This window comes from Typopeltis vanoorti, chromosome 8 (assembly GCF_054136105.1).
Source record: "Typopeltis vanoorti isolate ZY-2024b chromosome 8, IOZ_Tvanoo_1.0, whole genome shotgun sequence".
NCBI lineage: Eukaryota > Metazoa > Arthropoda > Arachnida > Uropygi > Thelyphonidae > Typopeltis > Typopeltis vanoorti.
In genome coordinates, this window is record NC_143556.1 from 3,916,244 (window position 1) to 3,934,814 (window position 18,571).

The window sequence follows — 18,571 nt, forward strand, 5'->3', positions numbered from 1 at the left end:
TCTGCCAAGAACTCAGTCAGCATTCCATGGATGACCTGTCCTTCGTGTTGAGGATCATTACTGGTGACGAAACTTGGGTGTACAGGTACGACCCTGAACAATGAGATGCAGGGCCGTATTCATGGGTGTGAGAACTGTGTGGTGGCACAGGGTCCCGCGCAAAGCGCAAAAAATTGAAAAAAGGAAATGAATTTTTTTAAAATTATTATATAAATTAATATTATAATTATTATATAAAAAAATTATTATATAGAAACATATATGTATATAATTTTACAACCAACTATTGTTGTTATAGTAAGTGAAATAAGATCATAGCGCTAAAGCGGTAGTATTTGAAACTACTCTAAGATATATAACAATATCGTACAACACGGGTGGCGAACCTATGGCATGCCTGAGAATTTTACTGGCACTTCAACGATTTACATATGGTATCCTTTTATACGCTTATAAATTATTCAACCTTTTTTTTTAATTGTTACAATACGTACAAGTTAAATTTTGTTTTACAGGAGAGAGCAGCTATGAAGACATGAATTCTATTGGTGTGGTATTAACAAAAGATCACACGACCCTTTAAAGACAAATGGAACAGACAATTTTTGAGTTGAAATGCTAATTCTCTTCAACCGAATTCCATAGCATCTGTCATAACAACATTCACTATATATTTCTTAGTTTAAAGACATTCACGACGGGGTGTCGTTTATCATGACGACAGAACTTCTCATTACCGGCAGGCTCTATTCACACAAAGTTTCAACTCTTGGTAGATTTTTATTGCCTTGTTTGTGTTTGGGCTGGAAGGGGAACTCACACAAGCATTATATGGCATGTTTCAATTCGTGGTAGAATTTTATTTGAAGTAAGCCTTTTTGATCTACCAAATATAATCAAACTTTTTATTCCAGCTATCTCTAATTGCACTATTTGTTGAGAAATATATTACACAAAATGCAAAAGCCTCTGTACCTTATTCAGGGATACAATAAAACTATTTTTTTTTTCTGCATCTACAACATATAATAGTGTTGAGGAAGGAGTATTGTTTTTGTGTGAGAGGTACATATGCAAAACGTTTTAATGTCTTTTTTCGTAAAGTGAAATCAGGGGTGCCAGTTATATTCGACGGTAAGAGTTCGCCGACAAGTCGCCATCCTTCTGCTGCTTGCCCTGCTCTGCTGACTTCTATGGTGAGTTACAATGCATAAATATTTTTATCACTACCGTTTTTATTTTTTATTTTTTCAAACCAACATCATTAAAATCAATTTAATAATACAATAATCAATTTTATATTGAATAATATTAAAAATTTTTGATGATCAGAATGGGATATGTCAAAGAAACTTACAAGTTAATTTAATGATGTTGGTCTGAGGAAACTACAATATTGTAGCATTAGTCCTGTGATTGATAACTAATTTAAATGAGTACTTTTATATTTCTCAACATGCTACACTGTATACATAAGTGTACTAATACTCTTTATGATTATTTCATAATTATTAATATTTATTGACTAAAATAAATAGCCAAAAGGCTTCACATCGGTGATACAAAATTATATAAATTAAGTGGATATTAAATTCAACATTAAACGTTAGTTTAATGTATAAACTTTAAAAAAATGGGAATGGTATTTACGAATAAGTTTGTTGGGACTGGGCCCTCTAATACAGTAAGAATAAATATAAAAAAACTAGTGATGGCTATATTATCAATTTTCACCTCTACATATGCTTGTGAGTCATTATTTTTCGAAATGAATTTTATAAAAGACAGTTTAAGAAATAGAATGAGTGATGAATATCATTCGGCGTGTGTATTACTAACAGTGACAAAATATGAACCTTGTATAAAGCATTTGGCATCTAATGTACAACTGCAAAAATCTCATTAATAAATTGATATCGATAAATTAATAAATTGATAATAGGTTGATATTGATTTGTATACGACAATGTGTATGCCAAATTATGAGTTCATTTTTATGAAATTCTATGTTAATTTTTAAACTTGTCTCAATAAAATTCTGCAATTAATTTTGTATTAATTTTCCCCCTATTAAAAACTTCACAGCACATCAGCAACTCGATTTGTAAACTTTTGGCATGCGCACATAAAAAGGTTCGCCACTGTCGTACAACATAGTGTTAAATAGGGAAAAGTGCATTTAAAAACAGGTGTTTTTAATAATTTCAAGGAGTAACTGGTAATTAGTTTACGGAATTAACGCATATAAAGTATATTAATTAAAGGTAACTTTAATGAATAACTTCTATATTTTGGCAATGTCACATTGCCATCTTTAGGAACATAAAGATATGGTATGTGCACTCAGGAACTAACACAAAGCAAATGAGGAAGAAAGCAAGAAACTAATATTGTTCCTAAAGTCGTAATGGTGCCCTCTTGCAGGCTAATTTGGTAGTCTTGGCAGTTGGGCTGAAGTTTTCATAATGAAAGTCTCCCAAATTTGGGGCAGTTTCATGCACCCAAATTTGTTGAGGTTAGGAACGTTTTTTAGAGCTGCTGAAGCTTCTTTGAATAATCTTTCGTATTTAAACTTGCTTCCGTAAACTAATTACCAGTTATGTCTAACCAACGTATAAGTCTTAGTACCAGAATTTCAAGGAGTTTTTTGATTTTAGTTTATGATTTTATGAACAAGTATATACACGTACTGTCATGGCAATTTTTTTATGTGACATTACCTGCAAAACATCTTAAAACTGGTTTTTGGTTATCCGACATCAGAATTTTTCTTCAATAGCAATTTTCAATCTATATTAGATTTATTTATTTTCTAATATTATTGATTTTAGATATATTTTATTTATCAGGTAAGTAATTTTGTTTTAAGTTATTAACTTATTTTATAATTAAATCCATCGTATTTAATTCTAGAGTATGACTAGTCACGAGAAAGATTATTATGGAAGACAATACTCAAGTGAGCATGAAAAACTAAAGCAAAAACAAGAAAAAGAAGCGGCTGAGGAATGTCAAAGAAATTCACTGTTTAAATTTATGAAGTTGAACTCATATTTGTTCAGATATATTAGTTGATAAAGGGAGTTCTAAAATAACTACAAACTGTTCTTCGGCTTCAACATTAATTAATAATGAGAGCTCTGAAATACTCAAAGGAAGCGGAGAACATGACGCGTTTGGTCAAACAATGAGTATTGAAGATCCTAAAACTGAGACACCAGAGGAAGGTGAACTATTTACTATTGATGATCCAGCAACATGGCCCAAAATTTTGAACAACGCAACACTAACACAAATTGTACAACGTGATCCACCGTCTCCTTCGACTGAAAATGATTTTCCAAAAGATGACAACAAGAGGTGTTTTTTCACAGCTCACTATGTTAGGATAATGGCAAATGGAGAGAAGCAAAACAGAAGATAGCTTGTATATTCAAACTCTTCCAACTCTATTTTTTGTTTTTGTTGCAAATTATTTTCTTCTGATGATAATTTTTTATCTAATAATGGCTTTTCTGACTGGCGACATGTAAGTGAAGGATTAAAGTCACACGAACGAAATCCAGTGCACATGAAATGCATGTATTCATGGACACAAATGGAATGTAATTTAAAAAATCACAATACAATTGATCAGACAAATCAAAATGTCATAAAATTTGAAGCAGAATGGTTAAGAAATGTTTTAAGATGAATAGTAGCAACAATTCTTTATTTATCTGAACATAATTTAGCTTTTAGAGGTAATTTTGATACTTTGTACACAGCCCATAATGGTAATTTTTTGGAAATCATAGAATTAATTGCAGAATCTGATCCACTTCTGAAAGATCATTTAATGCGATGTTTGGGAAAAAAAATTATAGGTAAGAAATAAAATTCGTATCTATCACCAATTGTGCAAAATGAATTAATTGTTGATATAGGAACTAAAATTCAACAAAATATTGTAAATATGATACGACAGGCAAAGTACTATTCAATAATTCTCGATTGTACTCCAGATGTTAGTCATCAGGAGCAAATTTCAGTAATTTTTAGATTTTTACATATATTTGAAGCAGATATTGAAATTCGTGAACACTTTTTGACATTTTTAACAACTAATGACACTATGGTAAAGGTATATATGAAAATGTAAAATCACTTTTGAATAAATTAAATCTTAAATTGTCAGATTGCAGAGGGCAAGGGTATGATAATGGAGCGAATATGAAAGGAGTATATAAGGGAGTCCGTGCTTACATTTTAAATGAAAACGAAAAGGCGTTTTATACTCCTTGTGCTTGTCAAAATTTAAATTTGATTTTAGGGGATGTCGCAAAATCATCAATTATAGCAATAAATAATTTTAATGTTATACAAAAATATATACATTATTTGCTGCCTCAACTTCACGTTGGGACATATTAAAGAAATTTGGTAAACAATTAACTCCAAAACCATTATGTGATACAAGATGGGAATGTAGAATAGAATCAGTTAGAGCTGCACGTTTTCAAATTCCAGAATTTTTAAATGCATTAAAAGAATTATTTAAAACTGCATCGGATAATACTATCAAAGTAGAAGTGGTTTCAACATATGAACAAATAGATTCATTTGAGTTTATACTAAGCCTTGTAATTTGGTATGAGCTTTTATCAAAAGTTAATTTAGTAAGTAAAGTATTACAAAATGCAAAAATTCCCATAGACATAGCAACTAAGCATATTAAAGAGTTAGTGCAATACTTTGAAGAGCAGAGAATATCAGAATTTGATAGGTGTTTTGAGATTGCTAAAGAACTGTCAAATCTATTAGAAATAGAAATTAAATTTAAAGAAAGTTGTGTACGTCGAAGAAAAGTATTTTTTGATTATGAAATGCCTGATGAAATCACACATTAGGTGATAAAGATAATTTATGGATAAATTTCTTTTTTGTAATTTTAGATACTGCTCTACAATCTGTCAAAAAAATATTTGAATTGTATGAAATGCACCAAAAATCATTTGGATTTCTTTATGATATGAAATTAATAAGAAAAATGACAGAAAATGAATTAAAATTTTGCTGCAAACAGCTGTATCAAAAATTAAATACAGATATTGATGAATCTGAATTTTACAATGAATTAATTATTTTTAGAAATATTGTTCCAGAAGATGCACCCATTAATATTTTAAAATTCATAATTGCAAAGAATTTGTTGGATATTTATCCAAATATTACTACAACATTTAAAATATTATTGACCAGTCCAGTTACGGTCACATCAGTAGAAAGGTCATTTTCCAAATTAAAATTAATAAAAATCTATTTGCGATCTTCTATGTCTCAAGAAAGTTTGTCGTCCCTGGCAATAATATCTATAGAGCATGAAATTGCAAAAAATTTGAATTTTGATAGCGTTATAAATTATTTTATTGATAAGCACATTAGGGTAAATAAAATTTAATATATTAAGATTTCTTTTAAATCTTATAAGTTGTTATATATATATTTCATTCTTTATAGTAAAAATGGATATTTTTTTCATATTTTATATTATTAAATAAATCATTGTTCTGGTGTAATTATATGATAATGTGTACTTACATAATAAAATAATATATCGTGTACATACAAACATTTATTTTTTAACAAATTTTTTCCTTTACTTAAATTGATGCTAAAGAGCATACTTGTTTATTTATGTGCATAAATATTTTTCATATTTGATTTAATTAATTAATTAACAAGATATCCATTTAAAATTCCATAAAAGTTACTAACTTTCAGAGACCCCGCTTTTCCATTTTGCACAGGGCCCCACAAAATGTAGAAACGGCCCTGCTGAGATGGCAGACATGCACCTCGTTTACGGGTTAGCTGATGGTAATGGACGAGCCACTGTACGAATGTATCGTGAAAGGCACCCAAACAGACATGTACCGCATCACCAAATGTTTGTGCATTTGCATCAGAATTTGTGTGACTATGAATGATTCAGAGATCACAGGCATGATAGCGGGCAGCCATGATCGACACGAAATCCCACCATGGAAGAGGAGGTGCTGCATGCGATGGCCAATAATCCAGAGACAAGCATGCATGCCGTTGCCTCTGCTATAGGCGTATCTCGATCCTCCTTACATCCATTTCATCTGCAATGGATCCAGTTACTGATGGCAGAAGATTATCCTCGACGTGTGGAATTCGCGCAGTGGTTTCTACAGCACTTTTCCAGAAACCACTGCACGAATTCCACACGTCGATGATAATCTTCTGCCATCAGTAACTGGATCCATTGCAGATTAAATGGATGTAAGGAGGATCGAGATACTCCTATACCATAGGCAACAGCATGCGTGCCTGTCTCTGGATTATTGTCCATCACATGCAACACCTCCTCTTCCATGATGGGATTTCGTGTCGATCGCAGCCACCCCGATTTCTCAACTTGTATTTTGTTCATGGATGATGCTTCGTTTACCAATGAATGGGTCTTCAATCACCACAATGCTCATGTGTGGGCCCATGAGAACCCACACGCTGTGCGATCACATGCTGCACAACAACGCTTTGCCATTAATGTATGGACAGGTATCATCGCTGACTGTTTAGTTGGCCCATACCTGTTACCACCCCGACTTGACTCCCAGAAGTATTGGACCTTTATGGAAGAAGTTCTGCTGGATTTACTGATCAATGTTCCAATGACTGTGCGTTGGCAGATATGGTTCCAACACAACGGGGGCTCCAGCTCATTTTGGTATTTACGTGCATCAGTATTTGGACAGGTCCTTCAGGGCTCAATGGATTGGGTGTGGTGGACCCATCGCGTGGCCCCAAGCTCACTTGATTTATTGAGCATTGATTTCTTTCTGTGAGGGACCCTTAAAACCATGATGTACAAAATGCCTGTTGCCTCTGACATGGCCCTCGTGGCAAGAATTGCCATCACCACTGCTAATATCTGGGAAACTCCAAATATTTTCAAAATTGTATGGCAATCAATGCATCGTCAGTGTCAGGCATGCATCACTGCTAATGGTCATAACTTTGAGCACCTGATGTGAAACCATATTATATATCCAACTACTACTGGACTATTCAGTTAAGTCTAATAAAGTTTATTTTACACTACTTACTGCCTTGTGTTATTTCTGTATCTTTGTGTCCCTGTTGCCTTCTGGTGGATTTTCCGGTCATGCTTTCCTATGTGAATATGGTTGATTTTGATGTTCTCTACCTCCCCTCAAAGTTTGTGCATGGAATTTTGAACCACCCTGTATATAAAACTGACAAAAAAATGGGAAAAAAAAAATCCTTAGCCCATCCACGGGGTACTAATATGCTATAGATTTACTGATAACTTTCGTGAGTGAGAACCACATAAAAAATGTGCCAAGGTTGCAACTAATTACCCAAAATATTCCCTTAAAAGACATGGTGATGTGTCATCAAATCTTATTACTTTGCTAACATCAAGTTTGCTTATTTATTCATATACCTTTTGCTCCCTCATCAGCAGTCCATTCTCTCCTATGCACTCCACACTCAAGCTTCTCATAATGTCATGTTGATGAGTATGAAATATTCCGAAGAACTGCTCACTGAATACCTCGATTATATCCTGTGTAGCACTTACAATCTACAATTTCCATCCATTAACATCTTCTTACCATAACCATTCTTTCTTCTACTTATCACATATCGAGAGAATTCTGCCGGATTTTTTTTGGCCTGATTTGCTAATTTCTTCTCATACCGCATTTTTGCTATCCTTCTCAGTATGCTCTTTGTACTCTTCATGCAACTGATTATTATTATTATTATTCATTTTGTGCTAACTTCATAGTGCCTGCTTCCAGATTTCATGCTTAATTGCTTCAATCTAATCTTTAAAGGTACCCGTGGCATAATTATAAAACAAAATTACATAATAACCATGGTAATAACTTTAATGAAAGTACAGATATTTCATGCTGAAAATAACAGTACATGATCACAGTGTAGAAACAACAAGCAAATTCAAACAACAGGAATAAAAGGTATATACAACAATCAGTTTATTTACCAATTAAAAAACAGTTGTCATGTACTAGAAATTAATAATAATAAATAATATTAATAAGTTTTGGGAGAGACAATCATTCCGATTCAGCTTAGGCCAATGCAAAAGGATTTCCCAACTTTCTTTGAACAGGTTTTCATATTTAAAACTCCTATGGAAAAGATGAGTTTCATCTCATGGGATACTGCATTTAGTGTCAATACTATGCTGTGAAAGACTGGATTTTTGAGGTTTCATGTATTCAATGTAGTATTATCATTAATGCTTCCCCCCACCCCCAGAATGTCCCATTTGCCCAAAGTATATCAAATTACATTCACAAGAAGTCTGGTTAACACCAGCAAGATAGAGACAATAGTTTATCTTCTGTAAATGTAACAGATGAGAAATTTTGTTAATAGAAAAATATGTGAGAATAACGTGATATACTTCTTCAAAATTATACCAATAGGTTCAGAGATACCAGAAATATAAGGGATTGGAACCCTGAGGTCTGTTGAGGAATCCTTAGGTGTTGGAACATAAATCAATTATCTTGGATGAGGGTTGCAACCATTTAATTCCATTAAATTTTAGATAGTGAGAAGTTCTTGTTGTAAGTATGATGGAGAGAAGCACACATTATGTGCTCTATTAATTAATAACACCAATTTTTTTTTAAATAAATTAAAGATACCAAGAAATTATATGCTTGGTGTAATCCTTTATCCAAGTGTAAGCAAATAAGTTTGCGCCTCCACTATTTTCAGGACTTGGGCAACTTGTATATAGAAGCTTATGGCTTCACATCACTTGCCTTAGTATCCAATTTTTTTTGAGTGATGAGTAGACTTAATGAATGTATCTACCAGTAAAAGTATGTTTCCAATAAACGCTGGCTGACAACATACCTGAGGCTGTGCGAGTAAGAAGGATGTCCAAGATGCATTCGATTCACCACGGAAAAAGAAACTGCTGGTAATTTACAACCAGCATCAATAGTGGAGTTCCCCCCCTCTATAGATGCTGTTGGCTAACCTTGGCTGTTTAGCAGGATGCCTAAGAATTAAAGTTTCCCAAATGAGTTTTTGAACCAGTACATAAGTTTAAGGTGGCAATATATTCTGGAGGTTGTTGAAGAAGCTTAGGAATGGAGGAAAGAGTGCTGTAAAAGGAGTTAGAGATGATAAAGGTGACATGAAAACAGGAGAAAAAGATATCCTTGAGGTATGGAGTAATTACTTTGAAAAACTGCTAAATGAAACAAGCAGTGATGACAGCACAGTGGTAAAAAACACTGACCAGGCATGCAGTCAGCAATACATATCAATACTTGAAGTAGAAAAAGCCGTCAAAGGCTTGAAATGTGGAAAGGCAGCAGGAGTAGATGATATTCAACCTGAAATGCTGAAGTATGGTGGTATAAGAGACTTACAGTGGCTGCACTGCATAGTTCAGAAAGCCTGGACAGAGGGACGAATTCCCGATGATTGGAGTAGAGCTCTAATAGTACCCATATATAAAAAGGGAAATAAAACTGAATGTGAGAATTACAGAGGTATTTCCTACTGAGTGTTCCTGGCAAGATCTATGCAAGTATACTTGAGAAACGGTTGAGAAGAATTGTGGAAGAAAAGCTTGGTGAAGAACAAGCTGGATTCAGGCCAAATAGAGGCTGTCAGGATCAGATCTTCACTTTACGACAAATAGTCGAGAAAGCATGGGAATATAACAAAGATCTGTATTTAAGTTTGGTAGATTTGGAAAAGGCATATGACAAGGTGCCAAGAAAGAAGCTATTCAATACGCTGCAGTTACATGGTGTCAATGGGTCATTATATCATCATCATCATCATCATCAAATTCCTGCCATGTACCCTCAAGGGGGTGTACAGGATATGATAGTACTACATGAAAAAAAATTACATCATTATTAAGTTCCTATCTAAAATTTTCCTCCAAATCAGTCTGTTACTTGTCAACACTCCAATTTTATCAGATCTTATAATCCTATCGTCTAAAGCACTTTGTACCGTATCAATCCACCTATATCTTGGTCTTCCTCTCAGTCGTTTTTCTGCCAACCTGGCAGAGAACATTTGTTTTGCTAATCTTTCCTTTTTCTGTTTAAGTGACCATACCACCTGAGATTAGCTCTGCTAACATATTCCTGGATGCTGACAATGTCAAGTTCTTTCCTAATATCCTCGTTTTTAATATGATACTGCCATTGATGCCATCTGTTCACGCTTATAATCTTTCTCAGGAATCTCATATCTGTGGTCTCTAGTCTTTGGTCAAGTGTTTTACTTCTGACCCAGCTCTCAGATCCATAAGTTAAAACTGGTTTGAACACTGTCTTGTATACAGCTAATTTAGTGTTCTGACTAATTTCTCTCTTATTCCATATGAATTTATTCAATTGACTTCTCACCACACCAGCTCTGCTGATTCTGTTGTCTATTTCTATATTTAATTTACCATCTTCAGTAAAAAATCATGCCTAAATAGCTGAAATGTTTTACTTGTTCCACAGGTTCTCCATTCACAACACAGTGTTTGAAAAAAAGACAAAGACAATGAAAATAGGCAGAATCATTTTCAATGATTCTGCCTATTTTCATTGTCTTTGTCTTTTTATTGCTGAACCTTCATATCATATCTATTACAACAGCTATTCAATTTAGTCAGAGAATCTTGCAGACTTGTAGCGGATTTATTTAGAAGTATAATAACATCCACATAAAGCAAAGAGCTGACATTAACATCTCCAATTTTGATATCATGTTTAATACCACTTTCCTTCATAATGTGATCCATATAGATAATGAATAACAGAGGGGATAATGTACATCCTTGTCCCACACCAGATTTAACATTAAACCATCTTCCTGTACTTCCTTCAATTCTAACTGCTGACTTACAACTCAAATAAAGACTAAGTATTGCTTGATATAATGTCCCATTGACACCATAAACTGCAGCGTATTGAATAGCTTCTCTCTTGGCACCTTGTCATATGCCTTTTCCAGATCGACAAAACTTAAATACAGATCTTTGTTATATTCCCATGCTTTCTCGACTATTTGTCGTAAAGTGAAGATCTGATCCTGACAGCCTCTATTTGGTCTGAATCCAGCTTGTTCTTCACCAAGCTTTTCTTCCACAATTCTTCTCAAACCGTTTCTCAAGTATACTTGCATAGATCTTGCCAGGAACACTCAGTAGGGAAATACCTCTGTAATTCTCACATGCAGTTTTATTTCCCTTTTTATACATGGGTACTATGAGAGCTCTACTCCAATCATCGGGAATTCGTCTCTCTGTCCAGGCTTTCTGAACTATGCAGTGCAGCCACTGTAAGACTCTTATACCACCATACTTCAGCATTTCTGGTCGAATATCATCTACTCACTGCTGCCTTTCCACATTTCAAGCCTTTGATGGCTTTTTCTACTTCAAGTATGGATATGCATTCCTGACTGCATGCCTGGTCAGTGTTTTTTTACCACTGTGCTGTCATGACTGCTTGTTTCATTTGGCAGTTTTTCAAAGTAATTACTCCATACTTCAAGGATGACTTTTTCTAACGTTTTCATGTCACCTTTATCATCTATAATTCCTTTTATACACTCTTTCCTCCATTCTTAAGCTTCTTCAACAACCTCCAGAATATTTTGCCACCATCTTGATATTTATTTTCTATATTCTTGCCAAAGTCCGCCCATGACTTTTGTTTAGCTAGTTTTACACAGTGTTTAGCATTCTTGCATTTGTCTCTATATTCTCTAAGAGCACAAGCTGACTTATTTGACAGGAACTTTTGGTATGCTTTCTTCTTTTCCTTCACTGCCTCTTTAACCTCCTGTGTCCACCAGGGAGTTCTGATTTTTTTTATCCTTACAAACAACCTCACCACATGCCTCTCTGGCGGAATCAATCAACGTTTTCTTCAGAGTTTGCCACTGAATTTTCAAAGTTTGATTCCTGTTCTCAAACTCTTTCATTTTTCCTTCAATAATCTTTGTGTATTTTAGTCTACAGCTCACATCTGAGAGCTGCTCAACTTTTATTCGCTTTAAAACTTTCTTACATGTTATTCTTTTCAATATGAAATTCAATTTTATCCTGCTCAAGACTAAATAGTGATCACTTCCAATTTCAAATCCTCTGTACACTCTAGTGTCCTGCACCAGGGAGAAAACATCACTATCAACAATAACATAGTCAATGAGACTTTTCTTATTCCTAGCCTCTTCTCTCCATGTGAATTTGTGCACATTTTTATGTTGGAACATGGTGTTAGTAATAACCAGTCCATGTCCTGAGCAGAAATCCAACAGATATTTGCCATTATTATTAGCTTTGCTCTTTTCTCCAAATTTTCCCAAAATATTTTTGTATGTCTCATAATCATTTCCTACTCTGCTATTTAGATCCCCAACAAGGACCAACTTTTCATTTTTCATTGTGTCAGTTGCTTTTTCTAAAGCCTCAAAAAATTCCTCCACTTCTACCTTAGTGGAACCTTCTGCGGGACCACAGGCACAAATAAGTCATTGTCCAGTTCCCCATTCTCATATTTGCCCACATTACTCTACTTGAGACTGACTGCCATTCAGGAAGATTAGCCTCGTATTTTGTGTTGAATACTATGGCTACTCCTTCTCTCCCTTAATTGTCATTGCCTGAATATAACATTTTGTATTTATTGCTCAGAAAGATCTCACCAGTTTTGGTCTTTTTTGTTTCAGTCAACCCTATTATGTCGATCTGGTACTTATCTAATTCCTCAGCTAGCTCCATTTCTTTGCCATTCAGGCTTCTTACATTGATAGTACTGATCTTTAACTCTGGTGATGTTGAGTTGGGGTTTATTTTCAGATTTGTTCCAGTAGCTGACTTTTCGCTGTTCGCCCTGGTTCCCTGGCGAAAACAATGGGGGCCTTGTTTAACCGGGCGACGCCCCAGCGGCATGAAATTTTGTCATGTTGTACCATCAATCTATATTTTGGTTTAACCAATAAGAATACAATTTGGTCGGCTAAATCCCAAATTGTCAGCCCATCCTCGTTCATTCAGTATCCAAGTAGATACCCAACAGGGTGCACCACGAGAAGGTGAGGATTGGATATTAGGTCAGAAGCCCTGGTCGATTCTCCGCATTCCTTTAAAGGCTATGTGGAGGTCTCCTCTCAGTTATACAGCTTTGACCCTTAAGCAGCCCGTCATTATATCAAGCAATACTTAGTCTTTATTTGAGTTGTAAGTCAGCAGTTAGAATTGAAGGAAGTACAGGAAGATGGTTTAATGTTAAATCTGGTGTGAGACAAGGATGTACATTATCCCCTCTGTTATTCATTATCTATATGGATCACATTATGAAGGAAAGTGATATTAAACATGATATCAAAATTGGAGATGTTAATGTCAGCTCTGCTTTATGCAGATGATGTTATAGCAGTTAGAATTGAAGGAAGTACAGGAAGATGGTTTAATGTTAAATCTGGTGTGAGACAAGGATGTACATTATCCCCTCTGTTATTCATTATCTATATGGATCACATTATGAAGGAAAGTGATATTAAACATGATATCAAAATTGGAGATGTTAATGTCAGCTCTGCTTTATGCAGATGATGTTATACTTCTAAATAAATCTGCTACAAGTCTGCAAGATTTTCTGACTAAATTGAATAGCTGTTGTAATAGATATGGTATGAAGGTCAGCAATAAAAAGACAAAGACAATGAAAATAGGCAGAATCACTGAAAATGTCAACTGTGTTGTGAATGGAGAACCTGTGGAACAAGTAAAACATTTCAGCTACTTAGGCACGATTTTTTAGTGAAGATGGTAAATTAAATATTGAAATAGACAACAAAACCAGCAAATCTGGTATGGTGGGAAGTCAACTGAATAAATTCATATGGAATAAGAGAGAAATTAGTCGGAACACTAAATTAGCTGTATACAAGACAGTGTTCAAACCAGTTTTAACTTATGGATCTGAGAGCTGGGTCAGAAATAAAACACTTGACCTATGACTAGAGACCGCAGATATGAGAGTCCTGAGAAAGATTATAGGAGTGAAGAGATGACATCAATGGCAATATCATATTAAAAACGAGGATATTAGGAAAGAACTTGACATTGTCAGCATCCAGGAATGCGTTAGCAGAGCTAATCTCAGGTGGTATGGTCACCTAAACAGAATGGGTGAAGAAAGATTAGCAAAACAAGTGTTCTCTGCCAGGTTGGCAGCAAAACGACCCAGAGGTAGGTGGCAGCAAAACGACCAAGATATAGGTGGATTGATACGGTACAAAGTGCTTTAGGCGATAGAAATATAAGATCTGATAATGTTGGAGTCTTGACAAGTAACAGACTGATTTGGAGGAAAATTGTAGATAGGAAGTTAGTAATGATGTAATTTTTTTCATGTAGTACTATCATATCCTGTACACCTCCTTGAGGGTACATGGCAAGAATTTGATGATGATGATGAATACATAAGTCTAAATAATCAATATGATAAAACTGAATTGAGAAGAAGGGCGATGATTGCTAATGAGTAAATGAGAGGATTGTACAATAGGAATGGCATGGAGTTTATAAATGTATGGAGTGAATTTGATGGACTAAAGGACCTGCATATACCTTATGATCTGTAATTGAATGGTTTTGGAATTAGAGGTTTGGAGCATGTTGTTCAGTGAGAGGCTGAAATTGGAATTGATAGGCAGAAAAGAGAGGACACAACAGAAACTTACAAGTTACTAAAGGGATTCTATAAGACTGACACAAAAGAAATGTTTTCAATATATGAAAAAGAGAGAGAGACAGAGAGAAGTAGGGGGTGCCCCAAGAAGTTAAGTGTGGTTAAGTAAGGATGTGTATGCACTAGATTCTTTTTTTGTTAAGAGTTTAAGGAGAGGTATTGTGTGTATAAATGTTAGTGGGAGTCTCCCACAAAGAGTCTTCTGAATCCATGGAGATAACCGTATAATAATAATAACAAAGATGCAAGGGTACCATAGGATACCGTAATGCATGTATACTAAATGTCAGGAGCAAGGAGTTTTGGCACTGGTTAGCCCAGCTTAAGAAAAAAATATAGACATTTAGCAAAATAACTACAATCAATATGTTATCAGGAAGGAAGGTCTTGAGAGACAGTCCATTTGAAACTATCTGGTTTGAGAGAGGGAGAGAAGCCAAGAAAACAAAATATATAGTCAGCTGCAGTTAAAGGCCAGGGAGTGTAGATGATAAGACACAGATGGCATTCATCAACAACTTATCTCTGTGCACACAGGCCAAGTAATTATTATGGAGGAATTAGGTTAGAAAATACTAAATTTTGTGATATCATTGAAGGATTTATTTATAAGTAAGGTGGGCATTTTGCCTCCAAATAGGAGGAGTGATCATACAGTCTTGACATGGAGTGGCTAAGCATGTGAACTTTCAGTTAAGATGAGATACATGTGTAAGCACAAAGTTTAGGAAGATGCTTAGAACAGTAACCTACCATGAAAAACTACAAGTGAAAAATGTCAGCATGGTATAGGAAATACTGAAGTTGTGTTTGAGAGAAGCTGTATTCAACTGCATATTCAGGGCTACAAGGATAAATCAGGTGAGAATAAATTAATCCAAACCATCATTAAGCATGAGATTGGGGGGGGGGGATGTTGCAGAGGAAATACAAAGATAAATATGAAGTTTCTAAGCAGCATAGGCTACAAGGATAACCAGAATGGTGAGAAAGGCAACATCAAACTATGACAGAAAATTAGCTGAGAAGGCCAAAGAAAAAAATCAAAAACAGTTCATTCATCCTTCCTACCTACATAATCAATGATATGAGAGGATAAAAGAAACAAATTAATGAGAGTGATCATGATTAAAGATTTGCACACTCAACCCATCATCTGATAGATGAGAAAGAAAATCATGTTATAGGACTGCATCATCTAGGTAGAGATAATGCAACAACTTTGTGATAGTGCTTGACATGGAAACTGGAACTGAAGTTAGATGAACTATGAGAACATTGATAATGAGATGGATATGAATTAAATAAACATTTATTAAAACCTACCAGTTTCGCCAGCAAACTGTCTGGCTAGAAATACACTTTTATTAATACAGACCAGTATTTTACAAATAAACATTTATTAAAACCTACCAGTTTCGCCAGCAAACTGTCTGGCGAAACTGGTAGGTTTTAATAAATGTTTATTTGTAAGCCAGACAGTTTGCTGGCAAAACTGGTAGGTTTTAATAAATGTTTATTTGTAAAATACTGGTCTGTATTAATAAAAGTGTATTTCTATCTATAAAAACGACCAAAAATGTATACCTTGAATGGATATGAATTCTCCATGTGAATTAAAATGGAATCCCATGGAATACTGGCCTATGCGTTACAAGAAAGTGCAAGAGAATTTCTAGTACTCATGATTAGACTAAATCTTAGCACTGGCAGGGGCACCAAAGAAGTAGAAAGAGGGTAAAATAGTTCTTCAAATTCTGATATATATCCCCCAAAGCATGTACAGTATGCCACCTAATATGACACGATGAAGTATGAATTATTACTAGCTTCCTATTAATTTTCCTCCGAATCAGCATGTTATTTGTTAGGTGTAGAATTTGTTGAGTTTTTCCTCTTGGTTATACTATAAATTAAAGATACCAAGAAATTATATACTTGGTTTAATCCTTTATCCAAGTGTAAGCAAACAAGTTTGCACCTAAACTATTTTCAGGACTCTGGGTATAATGAAGCTTGTATAATGAAGCTAATGACTTCACATCACTTGCCTTAGTATCCCATAATGCAAAGCGCATCTCCTTGTGGAGATGTATAATGATATGCATTATGGGAAGGGTCACTACACAGACCAGTTTCGATCTTTATATTATTTATATTCTTTATACGAGTTGTCCCAGTCCTGAAAATAGTTCAGGCACTAACTTGTTTGCTTACACTTGAATAAAGGATTAAACCAAGTATATAATTTCTAGGTATCTTTAATTTATAGTATAACCAAGTGGAAAAACTTCTAACAACTTTCTATAATCCAGAGTATTTTAATAATAAGGTGCGACACCTTTTGGCTACTCATATATGAAAACATGACTTCTTCATTACCTCAACCTTGGTATCACTCCTGTGTCTGGCTCCCAACTGATGAGACCTTAATAAAAGTTGCATGTCTGCAAGGAGATGTGCTTTGCATTATGGGATACTAAGGCAAGTGATGTGGAGTCATTAGCATCTTTATGCAAGTTGCCCCAGTCCTGAAAATAGTTCACGCACAAACTTGTTTGCTTACACTTGGATAAAGGATTAAACTAAGTATATAATTTCTTGGTATATATTACATTTATAGGTGTAAAATTTGTTTACCACCTATTATTTGTAAATAAAAACATTAGTTTATTATTATTTATTAAATCCTGGTCTTTAATTGTACCAATTCTAAAAATAGGCTGCCAATGGTATCAGATTTCTATACTGAAAAAGCACATCAGGACAGGAAATATGCTGTCCTGATATGCTTAGGACATTTTTGAGAATATAAACTTACTCTCAAAAATCAATTTTAATTTCATCAATAATTAAGTAAATTGAGTCTTCACACCTCTATTTACAAAATGAAAAACAGTTTAATAATATAAAAATACATTAAAAGAAATTTACAATATTCTGAATTTTAACCACAACTTAAAATTTAAAAAGATAAATCGCATCTCATTCTGGACATAAAATATACCAGTTAAAATGAAAATTATGTTTCTTAAATGCATCTGGACTTCTCTTGAAAGAAAAAACTTTCTTTATTTCTTCAGTGGAAACAGTTCCTTATCTTGGAAACCACTTTTCTTTTACAAAATCTCAAAAATAACTATAGATTTCCTATTTATAGTCAGAGATACAGAGGTTCAGACTTGGACAATAAAATCCACAAATTTGAACACTGTCTAGTGTCCTTCTAAATTTAATGACGTCTAGAAAAATCACACAAAACATTTATTCTTTCCACTTGATGGGCCAGTGGAGGATCCACTTCTTCTGCTGGTCCGCCCTGGAGTATACCGTATTCAGTGAATCTGTAATTTGCCCTATATAGGTGAAACAGAATACACAATTCCTACCCAAAAAAAGGTACATAAACAGCACATTAAATATAATAACTATGGTAAATCCAGCCTTTCTGACCATGCTCTGAATACTCTACACAAAATTGACTGGAAATGCACCTGTTGTTTACGTCACCAAAATTTGGTGACGTAAACAACAGGTGCATTTTCACAGACCTCCTTAAATTTACGTAAATTTAAGGAGGTCTGTGAAATTCTTATCAACCACCCTAATCTTGACAATAATGATGGTCTAAAAATACCGAGAAAATGGAAGGCACATATTCTACCCACATAACCTGTTTGTCTCTAAGAGTTAATTATAAATAGGACTGGAAGTGATCCAGGATCTTAGCTCTAATATAACAACTCTCTCTCATGTTAAATTAGGACACC

The 18,571-nt window shown here is 34.4% G+C and overlaps 1 protein-coding gene across 1 annotated transcript in view; it reads right to left on the minus strand.

Moving 5' to 3' along the window:
• Window positions 1-18,571, minus strand: part of LOC150103688 (ras-related protein Rab-14-like) — a 204,360-nt gene that overhangs the window by 16,162 nt on the left and 169,627 nt on the right. The window lies entirely within an intron of this gene.